This window comes from Sorex araneus, chromosome 1 (genome assembly GCF_027595985.1).
Source record: "Sorex araneus isolate mSorAra2 chromosome 1, mSorAra2.pri, whole genome shotgun sequence".
Classification (NCBI taxonomy): domain Eukaryota; kingdom Metazoa; phylum Chordata; class Mammalia; order Eulipotyphla; family Soricidae; genus Sorex; species Sorex araneus.
This window is the reverse complement of record NC_073302.1, coordinates 56265648-56290565: the sequence shown is the minus strand read 5'-3', so window position 1 is coordinate 56290565 and position 24918 is coordinate 56265648. Positions and strand designations below refer to the sequence as shown.

General features: G+C 36.9%; 1 protein-coding gene and 1 non-coding gene across 2 annotated transcripts in view; one reads left to right on the top strand and one right to left on the bottom strand.

Annotated features, from left to right (window-relative positions):
• BNC2 (basonuclin 2) overlaps positions 1-24918 on the bottom strand; it is a 477043-nt gene that overhangs the window by 221522 nt on the left and 230603 nt on the right. The gene's annotated exons all lie outside the window — the stretch shown is intronic.
• Positions 6478-6669, top strand: LOC129401091 (U2 spliceosomal RNA). Its single transcript, XR_008628105.1, has one exon. It is a non-coding gene; the product is annotated as a U2 spliceosomal RNA (small nuclear RNA).

The window sequence follows — 24918 nt, the reverse complement described above, 5'->3', positions numbered from 1 at the left end:
CAAGTCTAATTTATATTGCTTTTTTAAAAAGTACTTTCTTAGGCAATACTGCAATGATGTCTAAATCTCTGTAAGAAACAACTCGAGAATTCTTTCAGGTGACACTGCTTAGAGCAGGCTAACTTTAATGTATACTGAATTCTTCCCTGAAAGATATATATTCACAGATATATATATAAGTATATCTGTATATATATATTAATACATTCCTCCCTATTTGTATAAAACACAAACCACACAACAGAACCAGTTATCGAAATCTCTCACAGTATCCACCTAACTGAAATTATTGTTTATTTCTAGAGCCACAAAATCATTATGTGTAATCAACATACAGTGCCAAGTGTTCTAATGGCAGTAAAAAGACTGCCATCATTACTATCCAACACTCTCTTAGAATTCAAGGAAACAGGTAAAGAGGAAAAAAAGTGAGGCACCACATTTTAAATTTAATTTTGGCTTTCAAAATGCGGTCTAGAGTTCCCATGGCTTAAGCTGTCTACATGAAACTTTTATTTTGGAATGAGAAATAATAATCAAGCAATTTTAAGGGAAGCTTTAGCTAAGTGGTTTGAGAGCTAGGATCCTACAATCAAAGGGCCAGGGTCCAATAATAGCTCAGGCACTTAATTTTTGTCTGATAAGTGCGAACTAGTTACTGACTCTCTGTGGGCCTATTTACCGAAAGAGGATCATAACTATGTAACTAGTTAAGAAAGCACCCCAAAACTCTTAGTACCACATATGAATGACAACAGTACTTCCTAATTTTAGCCATAATTACACGAATGAGTAAAGAACACAAAATTGTCTTTTTTAGGCAGGGAGTAGGGATAAACACAAATGGAATGTGAAGCGAAGAAATTAGGGCAAATTCTAGGAGACCTGAGTTCCCATGAACTCATTTCCTATGGGGCAGAGGTAGTTTGGGCTACCTACATTTAGCAGAGGTTTTCACCCCTGGGTCTATAGTTGAAAAATTCATAGAAATTGATTCCCCTCTCCAGCAAGACTTAACTTAAATTGTACTGGCTATAGCACAATGAATATATAACCAGCTTGGGTCCTTAGCTTTACTTATAAAAGTTTTCTTGCATGAAAAACATGTAAAAAAAACATGACTAAAGCATGTTCAGAACAGCATACACTACTTGTTACTACAGTGTAGCAGGAATCTAGTCATCTTTTGGAGGGAAGAAGGGTTCTTCTGGGGTAAATGGAACACCATGTGTGCTCTGTTTATTCCCAAACTAAACTGTCCTAGCAAGATTAAAGATTATATACTTTTTGTTCAGGAAGTCATCAAGCTATATCATTTTGCACTTTTTTTGTTCTAAAATAGTGACACAAAGGAATCAGTTTTTAAAACCCTGAATTATCCAGACACTGTACATTTCCAGAACTATTTGTGGGTGGGAAGTATACCCAAAATGTCCGGCCAAAGTACTGCAAAAGAACTTAATAATTTTAGGAGAACCTCTAGAAAGTCAAAACAAAGATTCAAAGATGCACAAATGGTAACCTTTATCAAAAGTCTAAAAATACCTTTTATTTCTTGTCTACCTTTCCACAATGATGTCAGTTACCTACACTGATCAAGGCAAAATGTAGTCCACAGAAGTCATATTCATTCTCAACTTGCCAAAAATGAGGGGTAAACTCATATTTTTGATATTTTTTGATAAACAACAATGTACCACTCAATTCTCTGAACATGAGCAGAAAATAGGGGAATTCCACGTTATGATCTATGTCACTGTCACTGTCATCCCATTGCTCATCGATTTGTTCGAGCGGGCACCAGTAACATCTCTCATTGTGAGACCTGTTGTTACTGTTTTTGGCATATCCAATACGCCACAGGTAGCTTGCTAGGCTCTGCCGTGCGGGCACGATACTCTCAGTAGCTTGCTATGTAGATTCAGTATATGTTGATTGGAACATGACTGTTAAGCAACATTTCCTTTTTGTGACAGTATCAAGTATTGTCACATATTTTCACAAACAGTAAAATTTAAAACTGAATTTTCTTTCTTTAGTTATGATTGCTAAAAAAAGAATAACCACAAATACAGTCTAGATATATATGGTCATCTATAGTCATTATGATTCTGAATAATCTCCAATTCTCAGAAATATTCCTCTTTTCTTTAAGCCTGACTCTGTGTTTACATAAATCAGAACTTATATTTTAAACTGATAATAATAAACATGAAAGGAAGTGTACAATTAGTGACATAACAAAGTTAACATGAAGTATCAGCTTTATAGTGTAAGGAGAAAATGAAAAATAGTAAACAGCTCATATCAAATAAAATACAGTGAAACCAGTGTCAAAAAAGGGAGAAAATGTACTTTCCAAAATGAGGGCAAATGCTGCTTAGAGGCTTCTGTTCTTTTCCTCTTCCTTTCCTTTTGGCTCCTGTTCCTGAAGTATCTTTACTTTGATTTGTCTCCTTCCTTAAAAGTCTAAAGAATTTGTGTGTGCTCAGTATCATGTGAATGATACAGAGATTACCATGGTCTCCAAACAAGGATGGCACACAAATTCATTAAGTATTCTATAGTATTCTAAAATCAATCAAACTAGGGCCATAGTATAAGAACAGCCATCAATCCTGATTTGATCCCTGGCAGCATATATGCAACACTAATTATTGCCAGGAGTGATCCCTGAGCACAGGGCTGGGAATAGTCCCCTAAGCACTGTCAAGTGTGGCCTCTCACCACCCCCGCAAAATTATTTAATTAATGCAGACAATGTTGGTATTGTGCTGATTTTCAAAGGCAGTAATAAACCTATTGATCAAGTACTAAAACAAAGCAAACAAAAAAGATATAAAGCACAATAGCTTAGTCATGAAGCAGACTTAGAAAATTACACTTTCCTTAATATTCACTGGTAATAAAAGTGTTCTAATTGTAAAAATTTAATAATATTCTTTAAACTTTGACTTAGATGAGAGAAAAGATTATCTGAAATCTTATGTAATTCAGCAATTCAACTTCTTGTAATACACCCCAAGGGTAAAAATGGGGCATGGGGACAAAGACATTTGCACTTGTATGTTCACTGCAGCATTTTGCACAATAGCCAAAATCTGGAAACAACCCTAGTACCCAAGAACAGATGCATGAATAAAGAAACTACATTATATTGCCACAGAAGAATATTGTTCAGCTGAGAGAAAAGGTAAAATCATCCAATTTGCTACCATCTTAATGGATCAAGAGAGTACCAGATTGAGTGAAGTTAGAGGGAAAGAGACTAACATAGAATAATATCTATTGCATGCAGGATATAAAGAAGCATGGAAGGGGATAGAAAGTGTCCAAGGCAAGCGAAACAAAGTACTAATCCTCCATAGGAAGTTTGCAATGAGGAGAGAGAGATAGTACAGGGAAGGGAACTCACAATGATGGAGAACAGGGTCAACCAGTAGGAGGAGGAGGAGGAGGTGCTGAATGGTGGTCAAGTAATGAAAGAAAACCCTATCAGTAACAGTACTGTAAATCACAGTATAATTTTTTTTTCAAATGTGACTGTCTTAGAGACAGACTGGTGGGTGGGAAGGAAACTGGAGACATTGGTGGAAGAAGTGGACACTGAAGGGATTGATACTAAAATACTTTATGTCTGAATCCCAGTTATTATTAATTTTGCAATTCATGATAAGCAAATAAATTTTTAAATAAAATGAAAATATATGTGATTATAAACATGGAGAATATGAAAAATAGAGAATTTTAAAAGAGTATGATAAAAGGTATGAGGGAACTGGTTCTTCAAGCACTGTAGCATTGTTGGAAAGTCAAGAATCATGATCCAAATTGTTCATTTTCAAAATGAGTACAAGAGTAAGAATTTTCATTCTTCATAAAAATAATTCTCTCATGTTTCATGAAAGATATCCAAATGCTTAGAGGCTCCATTGTGATTTCTTACTTCCCACTATTTTCAACAATTTAAAAATTATAATACAGTATCTAATCCTACATATGTCTGTCTGCATCATCATATCACTAACAAAACTTTTTAAAAAATCGGATTTATCTGCAATGCATTGAGGGTTTTGGGAAACTGGACATCAGATATAGAATTGAATCCTTCCTGATCGACTACTATATTTGCAACTGTGGGTAAATTATGCAAGGATTAGTTTCTTCAGGTATCAAATGAAAATAATAATAGTACTTACATAAATAGGGTGTTAGGTAATATATGAGATCGAGTATATAAAGTCTTATTCCATTGCCTGTAATTATTAAGAAGCTTAATGAAGAGTAGCTACTACTAACCTAATCACCCAGCAACTTTGTCCCCAATTCATCTAGACAAGAGGGTCTGCAGTAATTTCTTAAATGATAAATCAAGTACGCAAGTATTTAGGGCTTCTTCGTGATTCCTGGTGGTGGAATATGTGCACTGGTGAAGGGATGGGTGTTTGATCATTGTATAACTGAGACTTAAACCTGAAAGCTTTGTAACTTTCCACATGGTGAATCAATAAAAGAATTAAAAAAAAAGTATTTAGGGCTTCTAAACCTTTCAAAACCTATTAAGTAAAAACAAAAACAGTGAGCAAGATATTTCCAGAGTCTTAAAATATACTTCCAGAGAGTTTAAAAGACTAAGTTTCTGGATCATTCCCAAGAGTTCTGAAAAATACCCTGAGACTCTTACAGAAACCCAATCTGTAAGGAGAAAAACTTCTAAACTTCTGCTGTCTTCTACCTATTGTCTCTGAAATATTTCAGTACATAGAAGATACTATTGTCCTAAATATTCAAGAATGTGGACTAAGAACAACCAAAACCTTAGATACTGAAATCAGTGGTCCTCCCACTACTAAGGAGTTCCAGCACATGTGGGTGGGAGCGGGGGGAGGCAGCAGGACAATATAAACTCTAATTACAACAGAATTATTTGTCAAACCCAAATATTTTGTAATGGTAGGATTTTTTCATTTACATAAAGAGTATAAAAGATGTACAACTATTTTTTAATTGATTTTTATGATGAATTGTTATTTGGTAATAAGAATAAACTTTTGATATTCAAATCAATATAAATTTTCAAAGATTTTGTCAAACAACAAGGTCAAACTCAACACAGTATCACATAACATACAATATAATGCCTATAAAGTTCTAAAGGAGGCAAATAATCTATTCATGACAAATTAGTTGTTGCCTCTAGGAGAACTGCATAGAAAGGGGTATTAGGGAATATTACAGGGTGATCAAAATGACAGGCATTTTGTTTGGGATATAGCTTAACTTGAGTGACTTTACTTGTTATAACTCAACACTAACTTTAAACCTATTCATTTTATATATCTCACAGGCTGTCCTAAACTTATCAAGTGGATACAAATATAGAAACAGAAGTCCACAAAAGGTATGGGCCATTATTACAACTGTGAATGGATTGAAGATTCGCTGGGCTCTTATCCATAGTTAAATCTCAGGTAAGGTAATGTGAGGCTCCGCATATGAAGTAAAACATAATTCTATTTTGCTTGTCAATTTCAACGACCATGCCCACCCAAGAGCAGGCATGAGACAGCAAGTTGTAAATATTATATATTGGGAGGAGAGTAGGGGTGGATAACTGAATAAGAGAATAGTAGCTGATTTTATTTAAATGAAACCCAGTTGAGAATGACATTTCCCATGTATACTTATATTCTCAAGCAAATATCTACATATGGTTGTATTTTCCTGATGTCTATCAGCTCGTCTTTGTGCAGTCTTGAGCATAGCACATGTTCCAATTAACTCCACTCTTTGTTACAACTTGCAATGTCGGGGATCTCTTGCCAAAAAGGGGTAGGTGGTGGGTTACATAACAAGGACTGGGGTGGAATCTGCTGCCAAGTCTACACAGAGAGTTGACGGAATGTGTGTGGTATGGGTGGGGGCTGGTAGAAGGTGGGAAGAAAAGGGGAGACCACAGGAAGAATAACATCCTTAAAGACAGACTTTGACAGAGGGTAGCCTTGCTAGTTGGGTGGCCAAGTTGGAGGTGGGGGTGGGAAGGGAAGGGGGAGGGAGAAAGTCAAAGGGTAGCCAAACTAGAGATGATGAAAAGTCAATGTATAGGTTGTAGATTTGGCCCTTCCATTACACAGAAAGTTCTCTCTTGGGGTAATGTATTAGGGAACAAATCAATATAACAATAACTTTATAAAGAGGTTTAATCCAAGTGCAAAGATTTCTGAAAATTGAAGAGAATGGGAGGTCACAAGTTATAAGATCAATAGTTTTCCAATCAAAATGTTTTCCAATCAAGATTCAAAAATACATAGATTTTATTTGGTCTTCAACAGTTTTCCAATCAAAATGTAAGAGATTCAAAAATACATCGATTTCACTTCAGTGAGGAAATGACTACTTTACTCACAAAGTACTATTAGAAAGCAAACATTAAATCTGGTCTCCTTAAGCAACCTGAAGATACGTCAGATTTAGAGCATTGTTTCTCTTCCTTTTGGCTAAGATCAAATTGTAGTGCCTGTTCTTATCAGTTTAATATCTAATATATCCTCTATCTGAGGACATTATGTTAAATGGATTTCTGGAGCTGGGAGTTGGAATAGAAGCTTGCTCCATCAACTCCACGCATCAGCCTGGTATTGCAATACTTTCAGGAATGGTGAACCCCTCCTGGGGGATAAACACAGTTTTAAAAAAGTAAAGAAACTTAGATCAATACGACATTTGAATTTTGAGTCAGCTGGTTTGACTTCAGAAACATGGACGACATTCCTAACTTTACCCTGTTCAACTATCTCCCAATCTATGAAAGAATAATTCAATCTACTACTGAACACAAATTAAGTAACAGAAGCTAAACTCAAATTGACAGTCATCGTAGAATATGCCTAAGATTAGAGTCTTTAAAGTCAGGTTTATATGGAGCTATCAATGCAATAAAAAAACTGTCTTGGGGCTGGAGTGATAGCACAGCGGGTAGGGCGTTTGCCTTGCACACGGCCGATCCGGGTTCTATTCCCAGCATCCCATATGGTCCCCTAAGCACCACCAGGGGTGACTCCTGAGTGCAGAGCCAGGAGTAACCCCTGTGCATTGCCAGGTGTGACCCAAAAAGCAAAAGCAAAAAAAAAAACAACCAAAAAACTGTCTTAACAAACATGGTATTATATAATTATTAAAAATATTCTCTGTTAGGGGCTGGAGTCATAGCAGAGCAGGTAGGGCATTTGCCTTGCATGAGGCCGACCCTGGTTTGAGTCCCAACATCCCATATGGTCCCCTGAGCACCACCAGGAGTAATTCCTGAGTGCATAGCCAGGAATGACCCCTTTGCATCACCAAGTGTGAACCCAAAAAAGCTAAAAAAAAATTCTGTTATATATACTTATATACAAAATGTATATTCAATGTATATTCACAAATGAGTGTAAATACATGCATTATGCATATATATTCTCAGAATAGAAAACCACTGAGCCAAAAAGAAACAAAATTTTGCCACTTGCAAAAACACTAGTGGGCTCCGATTGATTACAGTAAGTGAAAAGGCCAGAAAGAGAAAAATACTGAATCATCTCACTTTTTTAATGTAAGATTAAAAAATAAATAACTACAGAAGATAAACAGAAAATACTTCTAGAGTATGGCACTAGAACAGTTTGTAGATCATGGCATTAGAAAAGTAAGTGATTTATTTCTAAATGCAAGGACTTCCTAGAAGTAAATATGAAAACTGAAAAATTAGTTCACTATTACTATGCTTTCCAGAATTACTACATACATGGTTTTTAAAACTAAATCTGGTCAGAAATTTGTTTTATAAGTCGGTAGTAAAACAAAAAGACATAAAAATATGAAAAAAGATAACAGATATGGTAGAAGAGAGTAAGTAAATTGAAAATGGTGAAAATATTCAACAGGCCTTTGGGCATAGCTGTTATGAATACAACTTTAGATTCTATTAACCAATACCAAGCTAAACAAATATAGTGCGAGAAAACACATCAGAAACATGACTTGGAACACAAAACTCCCTTGGCTTCCTCGAAAACAAAGAACTGAAAATAGGTGTCACAAAACAAACACAATTCACTGGACGATATGCAAAGTAATGAGGACAGAAACTATCATGGCATGCTTAATAACATAATTTTGCTAAACCAAACTAGCAGTGGTTAATGAGGTTCCATCAAATAAGCTATGTGAATTGTGTCATTTGCTAACCACAAAATATCACATTAGTTAAGGGATATATTTGACAAGCAGTTTCTAGCCTTCTGACTGATTCCACATTAGGCAATCTTGCAAATGACATAATTAACACAACTTACTTAACTGAGCCCATTTACAGTTCATTAGGAATAGTTTTTGAGCAGAATTATGCCATCTTAAGGTGACCTGGCACATAAGGACAGTAAACAGATATGATATCGCCAATCTGGTTTAAAGGTAGTTAGACTAGATCACTGTATCAAAACCAATAATGTCTTTATGCCCAAAAGAGTGTCCACTTATTCTATGACAAAATATAAAAAAAATTCGAGGAAAACCTTTCATATACAAGTACATGCACATGATGTAAGCATGAATTCAACCCACACAATGAATACTACTAGAATTAGAAATGGAATTCTGCAAATAACAGTATGTTTTCTTATCAGCAAAAGGTAGAATGGGAATGGCAGAGAACTCTGCAAACATATTCCATGACTGTAAGAATCAGATAAGCCCAGAACAGACTCTTAGAAATAAAAATCAGCATGTGCAGTGTATGCACCTAAACCAAAGTTTTAGAGGCAAGTGGTCTATAGGTTAGTAGTTTTTTCAAAACCATTAATTCTGACCAATACTTTCCCAGAGCCTCTTAAAAAAAGAGTTATCTTAGAAGAGTATTCCATGCCAATCAAATCAAAGTTGGCAGACTGAATCCTTTGGTGTCAGCTTTTCTCACCATAAGATGAATGTTTTTCTTATGGAAAGTTATAACTGCACTCAAAAAACTTAGAGAAAAAGCATTACTACACAAATTGAGACAAAAATAGGAAGAAATACACTTATCACTGAAACATATTTTTCAATAAGAGGAATTGAAGAAAAAGTTCAGTGAGGAAGGTATTTGCCTTGCATATGGCTGACCTGAGTTTGATACCTGACGTACCAAATGACCCCATAAGCTCCAAAAGAAGTGATCCCTAAGCTTAGTTAGAGCCAGGAGCATCTGAGCACCTAAGCCCTGAGCAGCACTGGGCAAGGCCCAGAAACGAACCAAAAATATTTTTCAATAAGAAATCAATAATTGCATGCTGGGGGGTGGGAGGTGATGGGAGCGAAACTGGGGACACCAGTGCTGGAAAATGTACACTGGTGGAGAGATAAGTGTTGGGATACCGTATGACTGAAACTTAATTATGAACAGCTTTGCAAGGTTCTATCTCACAGTGATTCAATTAAATAAGTAAAAAAAAGAATCAATAATTGTGTGCTTTAAATATCTCCATTTCCCTCTTCCATTCCCTCTCTGCTCTTCCCCCATCCTTTCCCCCATAGCCTTTGGCATGCAAAGTGTGAACTCCATTCCTTTGCGGTCTCTCTCTAGCCCTAAAGTTAGAATAATCTTTGGTGCAGTATTACTGGGGTTAAGATGCTTGCCTTACATGCAACAAATACCAGTTCAAATCCTATCAACTCATATAATCCCCCAAGGACCTTCAAGAGTGATCCCTGAGCAGAGAAGGGATCACTATTTTGTATGTGATACAAAATACAAAATACAAAATAAGCCATGCATACCGCTGTGTATAGCCCCAAACAATCAATCAATAAAATCAATCAAATCGCTGTGGTTTTATGCTCAGGTGAGAAAATCAAAAACAGGTATTTGATTTGTTTCTGATATTAAGATGATCAAAATTTTCTTGATAATGTCCTGCCATAAACTTCATTCATCTGAGATGCCAGCACTACAGAATAAACCATATGGCAGTCCAGCTTTCATTAAAATGGTAAGGTTAGTCACCCAGCTGTAAGTACTCTTCTAGGAAATTCCTAAGAACAGAATTAAATATCAATAGTTTTGAGATGCAGAGTATGGTCTCTCAATACTCTTCCAATAACTTCCCCAAGACAAAGTTAAACTCTAGCCTATAGTTTAAGAAAGGAGGAACAGGTACAACATATTTCATCTAGTTAATTTCAACTTGCAGTCCACAATCAACCTCAGATTTGGAAAGGACAAAGAAAGAGCAGGGAAGACAGTAGAAGAAGCCAAAAACAGAAATAGCATTCAAAAATATTTTGCCCAGAATACAGGATATTAAATATGTACTGTCATTCACAAGACACAGAAACTTTAAAAAATTCAATACTGACTATCCACAGATATGTTATGAATTGGAATTTTATATGTCAAACTTTGTTTTGGTGGATGGGGCACACCTTGCTGTGCTAAGGCATACTCCTAAGTCTGTGCTCAGAGGACCACTCCTGAAAGGGTTTAGGGGGCCATGTACAATGCAAGGGATCTAATCTAGGTCAGCTGTGTGAAAGGAATGCACCTTCCCCTTGTACTATCTCTCTAGCACTGGTCAAGTTTTTAAAAGGAACAAAAGGCACAAATGGAGCCATTCTGTAATAAAAGAAATTTTAATTGGAGATCCCTTTTATCTGAGTATAAGCAGAAACTGAGTCTGCATATTCATCATGGACATGCTTGTATCTCAGTGACAAAATATTCTGATTTCCTATTCTATAAAGACTGATTAAGGCCTTTCCAATTCTTCATTTCCCCCATATAAACTCAAGTAATTCACTTCTGGAGTATTAATAACAGAGTCGGCCAAAAAGTGTACCTATTTTCATACCAAAATGTGAATTTGAAAAATTATTTTCATTTTTAATATTTTCACTTTTTTTCACATTTTTAGTGCCCCTTACCTTTATCACTGCTCTCTAAGCACTGTCTACACTGTAGCACTATTGTCCCATTGTCATCTATTTGCTCAAGCGGACATCAGTAACTTCTCCATTGTGAGACTTGTCGTTACTGCTTTTGGCACATCGAATATGCCATGGGTAACTAGCCTCGCTCTGCCGTGCGGGCAGGATACTCTTGGTAGCTTGCCAGGCTCTCTGAGAGGGACAGAAGAATCGAACCTGGGTTGGCCGTGTGCAAGGCATATGCCCTACCTTCTGTGCTATCACTCCAGTCTATTTTTAGTAATAAGCTAGTTATTTACCTAGTTATGCTCATAAATAATACTAAGCTAAAGTAAAAAATGGCTACAAATTAAATAATTTCCAGTGGATACAAGGCAAGGTTATTATTATGCAGCATAATCAGCCACACTCAGAAAACAAATACCCTCAAGAACCTTTCAACATATATTATAATTTCTAGGTAGCAAGAATTCACTCACAAAACCATGCTTAAACAGTCCCAAGCATTGTCTATCTTCAAAACTCTAAGTAAATTATGAGTTGGCAAAGGAATATTTTTCTTAGATTCACTAAATGTTGACATTCAATACATGCAATAAGCCATACTTATTATTTAAAAATTTATCTTTTCATTCAGATACCTCTTTAAAATTAATTGTGTAAAATATTAAGTGATCTGTAATTGCATCTGTTTCCTCAAAACAAAAAGGATGTAACTGTTTACTATTACATGTCGTACACTCATCCTACTCTACTGTTGTATAAAAAAGGATCATTTTAATGATAGAAGTGTTGAAAATCATACAAAAAAAGCAGCCTTGATTTCAGAAACAATGATCGTTTTAAGATCCACTTCAATAGAGACCTTCATAATGTTGTAGCCGTATTTACCTGTTTCTTTTCCAAACTCTTATGTAGTTTTTATATCATGTGTATCTAAAAGTGATAATTTGCTGGCCCACATTTACAGATGATTTTAATCATTAGCAGAAAAAAAATTTTAAATGCCAACTGTTTTATATTCCTTGAAAGTAAAATCAGACTATACATACATATATATATACACACATTCACACACACACATACACATACCACTTAATTACTCTGATAACTTTAAGTGCATTTGGTTTTACTATTATTTCAAATATTCAACATACAAAGTTTTTGTCACTGAAACAAGGAAAACACTGTAATCGTCTGGATTTCTTACCTATCTCAGTCACTTGTTCTAAAAGCTAAACAGAAATCTCAGCTTTGGTTGATTCGTGGCTGGCAGCTCATTAGACTGTTCCTCACGTTAAATTACTGAAAAGGGTGATATATTTATAATACAGATTGCGATGCTATAAAATGGCTCATCAATCTGTTTTATTCATGGAAAGACCACATAAGGCCACTAGTCTGTTACTGGCAATAAACCTTGGGTGCGTCTTCAAAAGACCTGCATATTAGATAGTGATTTATGTCTCTGTCCAAGAAATCAAACATGATACTAACAAGGCAAGGGATAACTCAACTGACACTTTCAAAAGCAATATAATTTCAGTAGTAAATCAAGTAGATATAACATATACAAGGGAAAAAGGCAAATGATTAGCAGGTATACATGAATGGTGTAAAAAACATCCAGAGCATTTAGATCTCGAACCATTCCTTAATTCATTTTCTGCATTTTTTTTATCACAGGGTATTTCAGCAGTCACTCGAAGTCACTCATTTTATGACTAGAATCCTCCATGATCTATCCTGTTTGTCCCCCTCCACCACTGTTTTTTTTTTCAGTACCCAAATGCAGTTAGTCAGTTCTCTTTACCCTAAAATTTAAGAGCAGTCTGAAGAAATAACCCCAAGTCAAAAAATAAGGCACTCTTACAATCAGTATAGTAGTAATTCTTATGTCATTTACACAAAACCACTTTATTTCATTATTTTTCCTTTAGGAATCTGGAAATACCAGTATTGAAAACTCTTACCTTAAAGTAAAACAAATAACTGATGATAAAGGATAATTTTTATTAAATTACTGAAACCACTGAGTTTTAGATCACCAACTAGTCACAACAATATGAATTGTGAAAGTAAATATACCAAGATGTAAAGAGCTTCACACATGAGAAATGAGGATGTAAGACCTTCCAGAGATTTGATATTTTTATCTGCAAGTCCATTTTTTAAAAGGAAGGAGGAAAATGCCAAAGAAATAGCACAGAGAGTAAGGCACATGTCTTGCATGCAGCTCGATTCAAGTTCAATCCCTGTCACTACATATGGTCCCCTGAGTCCTGCCAGGAGTGATTCCTAAAATAGTAGAGCCAGGAGTAAGCTCTTACCACAGCTGGGTGTGTCACAAAACAACCCCCCCAAAAAAAATTTTTTAAAAAAACCACAAATTTTAAGAAAATATTTTAAAATTATGCAAATTCAACATCCCATCACATATAATGAATATGTTAGCATCATTTTTTTAAAGGGCTATTTCTAAACATCAGGGTTTTGATAATATTCTTATGTAAAGTTGACAATACTTTTCTCCATCACTGTGTATCATAGTCTCATTCAGACAAAATTAGAAAGCTATTCAAATTTTCCTCACGTACTACTCAATCATATGGACCGGAGCCATAGCATAGCGGGTAAGGCGCGTTTTCCTTGCATGTAGCCGACCCACATTCGATTTCTCCACCCCTCTCGGAGAGCCTGGCAAGTATCTCGCCCACACAGCAGAGCCTGGCAAGCTACATGTGGTGTATTTGATATGCCAAAAAACAGTAACAAGTTTTGCAATGGAGACGTTACTGCTGCCCACTTGAGCAAATTGATGAGCAAGGCCATGACAGTGACAGTGACTACTCAATCATACATGAAACAACATTCCTAAAAGTGAAAATGAGAAAGGTATCTTCCCTGCGACTCTGAGTCAAAATGAAACACAACTTTGGCAAGGAGTGATGTGAACACCTTCTACTTTACTGCAAAGTCAGTTCACCGAAGTCAGTTCGCCTATCCTGACAAAACACTCACTGAAGGCCTTTGAGGTCCCTTCTTCTTAAAAGTATATAGGTTTTCAAGTTTTGAACTCAGTGTTGCAAAACTGTGGGTTTTTTTGTGGGTTACATTGTTTGATTTTGCATTCAACTAAAATAAATAATACTAAATTATAAACTAGTTATAAAATGGTTAGACTTTCAAGTCAATGAAAAAATTTTAATACTGCAAAGCCATTTAGGACTACTACAGTCTATGATTAGTCAAAGAACCCTGGCTTCACAGAGGGAAATGGATCTATGTAGTTTACTATGAAACAACTTTTGAATAATCGTGGGAATTAAATGTGAGAGCTGATTTCTCTTTTCTCTTATCTCAACTTTCACCAAGGTTTTTAGAATAAAAAAAAGCATTGAAAACTAAATCAAAACATTTTATAATATTATACACAAATTATGCACATCAATATTTCATCTTTGATATGTACAGGAAATAAACTATCTTCTCTTGATTCCTCAAACCGAAAACTGCACATAAATACACACCACGGGTCAGACATCCTTCAGTTTATCTAACAGATAAATAAAAAGAGCTCCCTTTTAGTTTTCTTTCTGCCTCTGTCTCTCTCTCTCCCAGAATCCCTCCAATTTTATGTCACAAGGAGCACTCTGGAGGCGCAGGAGGAGGGAAAGTGTTTGGGAAATAGAAGGAGCTCTTTCAGCAAGTATCCTTTTTCTCTCTGTGCCTTGAAGTGGACATTGGCATATCTTGCCTAGGCTTTTCCTGTGGGGTTCATCTGGTCGGCAGGGTGGGGAATAGATGTCTGAGCCATACCAAGGTCAGTCTGCTAGGTCTGACAGTCTCTGTCTCTGTACAAAGAAAAGAATCAATACTTTTGGACTACGGCTGTGCCCTCAGTGTAAAACAACAAACATGCAGCGTCTGACATGTTTCTAGGTGATTTGTGGCAGAACCTCTTGTCTGATCTGTATCCAGGAGCTGCTGTGTTACTGCTCTTTGCTTTTCGCCTCCATCACCCCCTCTGAGGCCCCCTCCTGCCTGCCCCAGCTCTGTGATGTCTAATACTTTACTCAGGTATAGAGGCGGGTGTTCTACCCTATAGCTACTTGTCACTCAATAAATCACACGTACAAGCACAGTCTGCACAGAGTGATCTGGGCTTTAACAAAGGATCAGAAGGACAAAGTGCAGGCAAGATACTATAATTATAACAAAAATAAAATATTCAGAGACTGGGACAAACACAGCAGCTCGAAGGCATGAATATAATGTCACTAGAAACTGCAGCTTTTTTCCTCTTATTTGGTTTGATTCTTTTAATGTGCCCTCTTCCTCTGCCTCCCCATTCTCACTGGTTAACTCTTGTTCTTCTTTGTTCTGACTGCAATTAGAACAGTCTAAAATTAGCATTATTAAATCATTTGTTAAAATAAATATTGGTAATCTCCATCTCAAACTTAAAATTTATGAGTAGTACTGAGTAAAACAGATACTTTTAATAAAATATTTTCATTACCTTTAATTTGTCTCTTTATATAAAATATTTGCCTATAAAGACACCAAATCCTCCTGAAACTGACTGAAGTAAACTGTATTGAGAAATAGCTTTTACTTATGGCTTGAAATTAAATTAGTTGAAGAACTACTAAGACAACTTATATAAACATATTTCTATAGTTCATGCAGAAGTGTCTGTGCAATAAAATGTTAATGTAAACTGCGTGTTGTTCAATTTGCTTAGGAGCAATTGTATATTAAATCTGTTCTTTCTCACTCATCATACATCCTAAATTTATTTTAGAGTTTGAGCCACTAAACAAGTCAGGTAAGAAGGTTTTCGACAGTTTCATCTGTTCTAAATATTTTAAATGCAGCAGTTTGAGTTATCCCGGCAATTTCAGTCACATCAGACACCTCTTAATGCAGGAAAAGTGATGTTCCATCATGGAGGTCTTGCACAAGTCTCTACTGTAACTGTTGCTGATGAAAATAAAAGTGAGTTAGAATAGCTCTACACTTCCTTCCTAGTCAATCAATGCCTGACAGCACCAGTTCCTTCAGCCATGTACTTCAGCGATGATGGATCAATAACTGTGGTTTAACAACAGGGAGCCACCAATCATTATACAAATGATTAAAAGGGGTCTCACTCACATACACTTCTGCAGACAGAGTAGGCCATGAAATCAGAATACTTGCCATATTATGTTTCGTACTACAGAAATTCAGGTAAAGAAGGGGGAAGTGAGGGGAAGGAAAATCATTAAGACACAGTACAAAGGAAATGTCAGATGCTTCATGACCACCAATTTCCAGACACTATCTCCTTAGACACTAATTCTCTAAATTCACTGTCAAGAAGTTGAACAAAACCAAAAATGAAAATGATGGGAAAATGAGTATATTGCTGAGTGCCCTATTTTTTTTAAATCAACTTTTTAATATAATTTATGACATCACAAAAAACCTTTAATCTCCACATGTCATGCAAGGCTCTATGCCTGGAGTGTAAATCTTAGCTAATAATTTAGCAATTGTTGCTAATGTGACTACTTTTATCTCAAATCACTCCCTGACTATCTATCTATCTATCTATCTATCTATCTATCTATCTATCTATCTATCCATCTATACCCACACATATATATAATACACACATATATACACAAAAAAATCTGAGAAGCCTGAAAGATCTTAAAAATATCATTCAAGATTATTCTGCCTTATCCAAGAATAAACACAGTCCCCAGCATAAGGCAAATTCTCAACCAATACTGACAAATTAAAAAAATTATCTTTTATAAGGACTCTAGAAAGAAAAAGATATTGCATGCTTCCTCAAGCTTTCACAGAATTTTACCTTGACTTGATCTCACTAATCTGTAGTACATAGAATCCCAAAACAAGGGAGGATTGTCAAATGATAACAAACTTTTGGCCTTGGATTTTAAAACCAAAACTGCCACACAGTAATCTGCCTGATTGTAAGAGGAATGGGGGTAGAGGAAGAGGGAGAGTAGAGTGACATTAGGACAATGGTGGAGATTCCTGAGCATTTTGGTGATGGTGAAGATGTAGTAAATTTGCACATCAAGGAACTTGAGTAATACTTCAGTGGGCAAGTGGCAAGGCAAGGGCCACTTGCCTTGCATGTAGCCAATCCAGATTTGATCTCCAGCATCCCATATGGTCCCATGAGTACCACCAGGAGAATTTCTGAGTGCAGAGCCAGGAATAACTCCTGTGCATCAATGGCTATGGTCCAAGCCCACCCCATACCCCACCCCAAAGGAGAAAACAATTTTGTTTTCTAAATCTAAATACTGGGTAAGGAAAGCACCTGCCTTGCATGCAGTCAACCCATGCTCAATCCCCAGCACTCATATATATGGTCTCTGGGCACTCCCAGGAGTTTCCTATGAACACAAAGCCAGGTATGGTCCGAAAACTAAACACCCTACCCAGAAATATCAACCCACCCCAGAAATAAACACAATTGTAACCATGATATTTAAACTACAATTTAAAAAAAGCATTAAAAACATAAAAGTCGGTGTAACAGTACAGCTGGTAGGACACTTGCCTTGCACATGGCTGGCTGAGGTTCGATCCCTTGCATACCATATGGCCACCTCTCTACTTCCTATGCCCTGCTAAGAGTGATCACTGAGTGCAAAGCATTAAGTAAGCCCTAAGATCCACTGAAGTTAGCACCAAAACACGCCCCCCGCTGCAAATCAATCAATAAATAAAAATATAAAAAGGAAAGCCCCACTATGAAATAAACTATTAAAAAGATATCTGTTGCAGAAAGACATATTTATTCACATTACTCACTCTCCAGTTTGTCTGAAAATAGTAACAAGGAGTCAAAACTGGCATACTCTCAGCAAATGAACAAATGCTTACAAGGGACCGCTATAGTCTCAACACTTTCTGATGCCAGGGTGTACTAGTAGTTCTGAACTCTTCCAACAAGTAAGACCAACAAGAAAACTCATTAATCACTGGTCATTTTAAGTACTTCAGAAAAGATAAAGAGCAGTTTTCTTAAGTAGGGGAAGTTTTGCTGGTCAGAACCCACTTGGCAATGGTTGCAGACATTTTCAATTGCTATTCTGGGACAAAGGACAGAGGTATGAGATTAATGGTACCTAATAAATAACAATCAAAGAACTGCTAAATATGCTACAAGGCCCAACATGATACCTGACAACAAATAATAAATGATACAAAGTGTCAATAGTGTCTAGTTTGAGAAATCCCTCTCTAGCCTATTCAGGAAGTACAGAAAAAGAAAATGTCTATTTTTAAAATAACAAGAAACAAGAGTTCACAGAGGACCCTAACTCATTCATAATCGCAGAAGACAAGAAAAGTGGTTAGAGAGAATGACTAGATGAAATGGTAAGATCACAGGCCTCAAGGGATGGGGACAGGTAGCTCCTTCCCCTCTCACCACCCCTGGCTGTCACACCCACCAGCTGCCTACAGGTGCCATTCAAGGGCATTAACAAGGCCATGATCCAGAGACTCACAAACGAATCTCGGAACCAAACAGCTTGCTGCAGAGACTTCTCCAGACCCTAAATTATTTAAAATTTTAGAATTCCAGGAGCATGCTGCCACGTGACATCTAATGGTATTCATAACAAGCACTGTTACTGTCACTGTCATCCCGTTGCTCATCAATTTTTTCAAGTGGGCACCAGTAGCGTCTCTCATTGTGAGACTTATTGTTACTGTTTTTATCCAATACGCCACGGGTAGCTTGCCAGGCTCTGCCGTGCGGGTGTGATACTCTTGGTAGCTTGCTGGGCTCTACGAGAGGAGTGGAGGAACTGAACATGGGTTGGCCGCATGAAAGGCGAACGCCCTACCACTGTGCTATCGCACCATCCCCTAACAAGCAATACAAAATAAATTATCTAACATCTGCATGTGGGGCAGACTTGAGTTGGTGGTGGGAAATTTTGAAATAATGGTGGTGACAAGGTGTAATGGTGGTGGAACTGATGTTGAAATATTTAATGTAATCAATTATTGTGAACAACTTTATGAAAACAAAATTTTTAAAAAATGGCGAGATCATGCTAAAGAGTTTATTTCTCATCTCACAATTTGGCAAAGGAGAATCAATGTGCATGTCACATTATCTGGTCACACAACAAAAGGGACAGCTTAGAGAAAAGCTGAAAGTGTAGCTTGAAATAAAGAAATAATGAAAACTTATAAGATAAATGGTACTGGAAATTCAGACAAATGAACAGGGAAACAACAGAGCTGATAAGAGAGTCGTCTAAGTAAACTTTTGTTTCAGCTCTGTATAAAATATGGACAAATGATGATGATTCTGATATCCATCAGTGTCTCACTGGATTAAGACATGGACAGAGGGAAACAATTAGGTTTTCATGAGGTTTTCACTGTTCAAGTTTTGGCAACCAGGAAATCTAACCTAAGAAATGTGGAGCTGTATATGGAATCTGGGATAAAGAAAAAACTTGGATGATTATCAATAAATCAGCAAGAATTTCAAATAATGAAACTGTTTAAATTAACATTAAAAATAATGTGATTGGAGAAATGAAGAACAAAAGAATCCAAAAACTTCAAGGAGAAACAAGGAATGGTCAACAACATATTAAATGTCAGTGCAAAATCCGTGAAAACAGAAATTCTTCTACAAGAAACATCAGATGAGAAGTCAGCTCTCCAGAGATGCTGCTGTAGGGAAGACAAAAAACGAAACTTAGGCTTCAGCATCCAAGGCAGAATAGGTGAAGACAAAATTAGTTTTATTATTCTTCTTACTGGAGACTGAAATCTTTTTTGTTGGGGACTGTAGTGTAAGAGAGAGACAGGTGCTAGGGATCAAACCCTGAGTCTTACACAATAAAACTGAGTTCATAACGGAAAACAAGAGAACTGCCAGACAAGTATAAAGGTATGACATGGTCACATATGAGATGAAGAAAATGAACCTGGACTAAAATAAAACTCATCCTAATTCATAGGAAAAGATTTAGAAACAATAGGAGAATCTTCTACCTCAATGATAATGTGAAATCTCCAAATATAATAAATTGATGTCAATAAAATTATTGTGAGTATATATACTCTCGATAGCACAGCAGGTCGGGCGTTTGCCCTGCATGCGGCTGACCTGGGTTCGATTCCTCCATCCCTTGCAGAGCCTGGCAAGCTCCCTGTGGTGTATTCGATATGCCAAAAACAGTAACAAGAAGTCTCACAATGGAGATGTTACTGGTGCACGCTCAAGAAAATCGATGAACAATGGGACAACAGTACTACAGTACTACAATAAAATTATACATACAAATGTCTATCCATAATACCATTTATAATACTAAGAATCTAATAAATTAAAGCCTAATTTGGATGCCTGTAATGGATAGTGAGTCTTTTTATCTCAGGTGGCTGGCATCACAGGTGACCATGGTTTTTCTTATTCTAATTTCTTATTTTCCAACAATAAGAATGTTTAATATGTGATTTATGTTTTAAAAGGTATTTAACTTAAGTATAAAAATGTCAATTCAATAATAATTCAAGACATCTGTGACAAAAGAGAATAGAGTATTCATCCACAACTGGAAGGAGAAACAAATTTAAGAGGGACATGGTGTCTCTTCTTTACAACATCAACTATATGGCAAATCAGAAAACTAATCAGATAAGTGGGTAAAATGAGTAAAATTTTCATTATTAGATTTCTCATCTAGAATTAAAATTTTGTTAAGTATTACTTAGTGTGTTTTTGCAATAATCCAAAAATATAGAAAGAAAAATAGTTAAGAAGGGACAGAGGAGTGAATCAGAGGAAAGGGAAAAATTAAACTTTGAATAGCTGTTGTATTTTATTTAAATGTCTCTGTGAAACAACGATACCTCATTTTATACTGCTTCAAACTAAAACACACATGAACTTGGCCAAATGCTTGTTTGTACCACAAATAGCTCCCATATCGTTTAGTATATCACCTTCTGAATTCCTTGTCTTTTTTGTTTTCCCTCCAAATGGCCAAAGTCACAATTAAAGGGAACAGTTCCAATGTCAAATTCTTAGCAATTCCCTTATCCTTCCAATTCTGGGAAAGATCACAGGTCTTGCAAGTATGTGCCCAACCCTTTCCTCCCCTGCATCAAAAACAACTTGGTCTGTCTCTGAGGAAAAGGCTGAATTTTGCCTGATTAGCTGATTCACCAAAACAGACATTCTGTCAAATATCCAGAGTCAGTGCCCATCTTATCCAAATGCAGAGGGCATCTTTTCTTAAAAACCCTGTTCTTTTTCCCTTTTCCAATAAGACACTGGCAGTAGCAGAGAGACATATGACTTACTGGCCAGGAAAGTATCAATAAGGCTTACTGTCTTAAAAAAATCAAGAAAGATACCAGAAAAACAATACAGCAGGTAAGGCATTTGTTTTGCATGAAGTTAACCCAAGTGTGTTCCTCAATAACTCATATGATCCTCAAGCCTGCCAGAAGTGAAAAGTCATCCTTGAGAACAGTGCCAGATGTGGCCCCCAGATATCTAGATAGACAGACAGACAGACAGACAGATAGATAATAGATAGATAGATTGATTGATTTTTTTTAGTCTAGGTATATCACCTAGATTCAGGAATCACTGTATCACTGTCATCCCATTGCTCATCGATTTGCACAAGTGGGCACCAGTAACGTCTCCATTGTGAAACTTGTTGTTACTGTTTTTGGCATATCCAATATGCCATGGGTAGCTTGCCAGGCTCTGCCGTGCAGGCGGGATATACTTGGTATTGCCGGGCTCTCCAAGAAGGGCGGAGGAATCAAACCCAGGTCAGCCGCATGCAAGGCAAACACCCTACCCACTGTGCTATCGCTCCAGCCCCAGACAAACCATATGGAAAGCTTATACAAAGTCAGTCTTATTTAAGGGCTTACATCAGCTCAGAACCAGACTCTGATTCAGGAAAATAGCCAAACATATTTGGAGATCAACACAGATGCATGATGGTATGGTGGTAAATAAGAAATGGGCAAAAATGTAAAAACATGTACATATGCATGCATGCACACACACAAGCACTTCATGCAAAGGGCTCCAAAAAAGTATTTGATTTCATAGTGTTTCCACAAGAAAAGGCTGTCCTCAGTATTCCCTTGTGAAACTTCAGGACCTTTTAACTTGACCATCACTGATAATTGTGCAGCTTCTCTAGATCACCAAATTTGTTCCTACAACTAAGACTTTGTAACTGACTTTCCCTTTTCTAAAATAGTCTTTCACTAAATAAGTGCAGGCTCAGTCTCTACTCTCGAGTTTTACTAGTTTCTGCTCTAATATATATCTTCAGAGCTGCTATTTTTCTGATCACCCATCTAAAGAAGCAGCCCCTTCCCATCCCTTTACTCTATTCTGCTTTACTCCAATAGCTTTATTACATTTCATGTCTATTTTGTTTATATTGTTTATTGTCTCGTTTACTAGGAGTAATAACCAGGTGGAACACATTTTGTGATCATTCCCACAGTACCCTCAGCAAACAAACTGGTACCTGAAACAGAATTATATGGTCAATTAATATGTTAAAAGAATACCACAGAATTATTCCCTGAAGATAATTTTATAAATCTCACTTTATCTCCCAGGAACTTTCATCCACATATGGGACCCCTTGATAAGTTTTGCTCCAAATGTAATAGTGCTTAACACCCTGGCTATATTTCCCTTACTTTCAATCCCTTGTATCTTCCCCTTAAAAATTACACATCTCAGAAATGTACAAGAAAAAAAACCCTCAACCACATCAAAAAAATGGGGAGAAGAAATGAACAGAAGCTTCCTCAAAAAAGAAATACAAATGGCCAAAAGGCACATTAATGCTCTACATCGCTAATCATCAGGGAGATGTAAATCAAAACAACAATGAGATATCATCTCATACTACAGAGACTGACACACATTCAAAAGAACAAAAGGAACCAGTGCTGGCATGGATGTGGGGAAAAAAGGGACACTGTTTCACTGTTGGTGGGAATGCCAAATGGTCTGGCATTTCTGGAAAACAATATGGATATTCCTTAGAAAACTAGAAATTGAGCTTCCATTTGTCCCAGCAATACCACTTCTGGGAATATATCCTGAGGGTGCAAAAAAGCAGAGTAGAAATGACATCTGCAACTCTATGTTCACTGAAGCATTGTTCACAATGGCCAGAATCTGTAAACAACCTGACTGCCCAAGAACAGATGACTGGTTAAAGGAACTTTGGTACATCTACACAATGAAATACTATGCAGCTGTTAGGAGAGATGAAGTCATGAAATTTACTTATAAGTGGATGGTCATAGAGAATATCATGCTAATTGAAATGAGTCACAAAGAGAGGAACAGACATAGAATGACTGCACTCTTTTGTGGAATATAAATTAACATTAGACCAAGGACAGTAGAGACAAGGGCCAGAAATATTGGTCCATGATGGGAAGCCTGCCTCATGAGAAGGCAGCTGGAATATAGAAGGGATCACTAAGACAAGATGGTTGGAGGGAACGTTCGGGATGGGAGATGTGTGCTGAAAGTAGATAAAGGACCAAACGTGAGAGCCTCTCAGTATCTATATTACAAACCATACTGCCCAAAAGTAGAGAGAGAGCATGGGGAAAATTGTCTGCCATAGAGGCAGGGGGAGGAGTTGATAGGACTGGGGAATACTGGGGACATTGGTGGTGAAGAATGTGCATTGGTGGAGGGATGGGTCTTCGATCATTGTATGACTAAAACTCAAATATGAAAGCTTTGTAAATGTATCTCATGGTGAGTCAATGAAAAAAATAAGTAAATAAAAAATAGAGTTAACTGTCAAGTAAATGGAAAAAAATTACACATCTCTCATACACTAAGAACTATGTTGAAAATAGAATTACTTTTCCAACCTTACTCCATGGAAAGCATTATACCTCTTATCTTGCTCCTTTTAGTCCTCTGGTTCTTAGTTCACAGGACAGTATTACTAAGCAGAATTTTGTTTTGTTGGTTTTTTGATTTGGGACCAAACCCAAATAGGTCAAGGCTTACTCCTGGCTCTATGCTCAGGGATCATACCTGGTGAGGTTCAGGGGACCAAATGGGATGCTGGAGATCAAACCCAAGAAAGAAACATGAAAGGCAGATGCCCTACTTCTTTCCTGTCTTTCCAGTCCCACCATTTTGCATTTTTTAAGTGTGCACTTTCCACCACTAAGTGAAACAGAAACTGCTTACAGTATCCATTTGCAATGACCTGTAATCAATTTACACAAATAAATATGGGAGAGAAAAAAGGAAATGGAGGTGGAACTGGATGCCCAGTGAAGTCACCAAACAAGTTGATATATGATCTCACTTATTTATGAGCAATGAATAGTACAAATATTAACCCCCTGCCCCCCTTTTTTGGTACCAGGAACAGAACCCAGAAGCTCACTCATGTTAAGCATGCACTCTGCCCTTAAGTTATGCTTCCAGTTTCCACTGTTTCCATTTTAAAGATAAGGACATGAAGGCTCTACACAAGTCACTTGTCTTCCCAAGGTCACATGGTAAAAGTTCTAACCTAGGCTTTCTTTCCCTGCTAGAAATGGGTGGTTTATATTTCCCTCCCTGTGTTACCTCCAAAATTGTGGCACTGTAGCACTGTCATACCGTCCTGTTGTTCATCAATTTGCTCAAGCGGGCACCAGTAACGTCTCCACTGTGAGACTTGTTACTGTTTTTGGCATATAGAATATGTCACAGGTAGCTTACCAGGTTCTGCCGTGTGGGCGGGATACTCCTGGTAGCTTGCTGGGCTCTCTGAGAGGGACAGAGGAATCAAACACGGGTCAGCCGCATGCAAGGCAAACCCCCTACTCACTGTGCTATCATTCCACCTCCAAAATTATAATTAATTAAAGAAAACTCTCAAATTTTAATGAGAAGTCCTG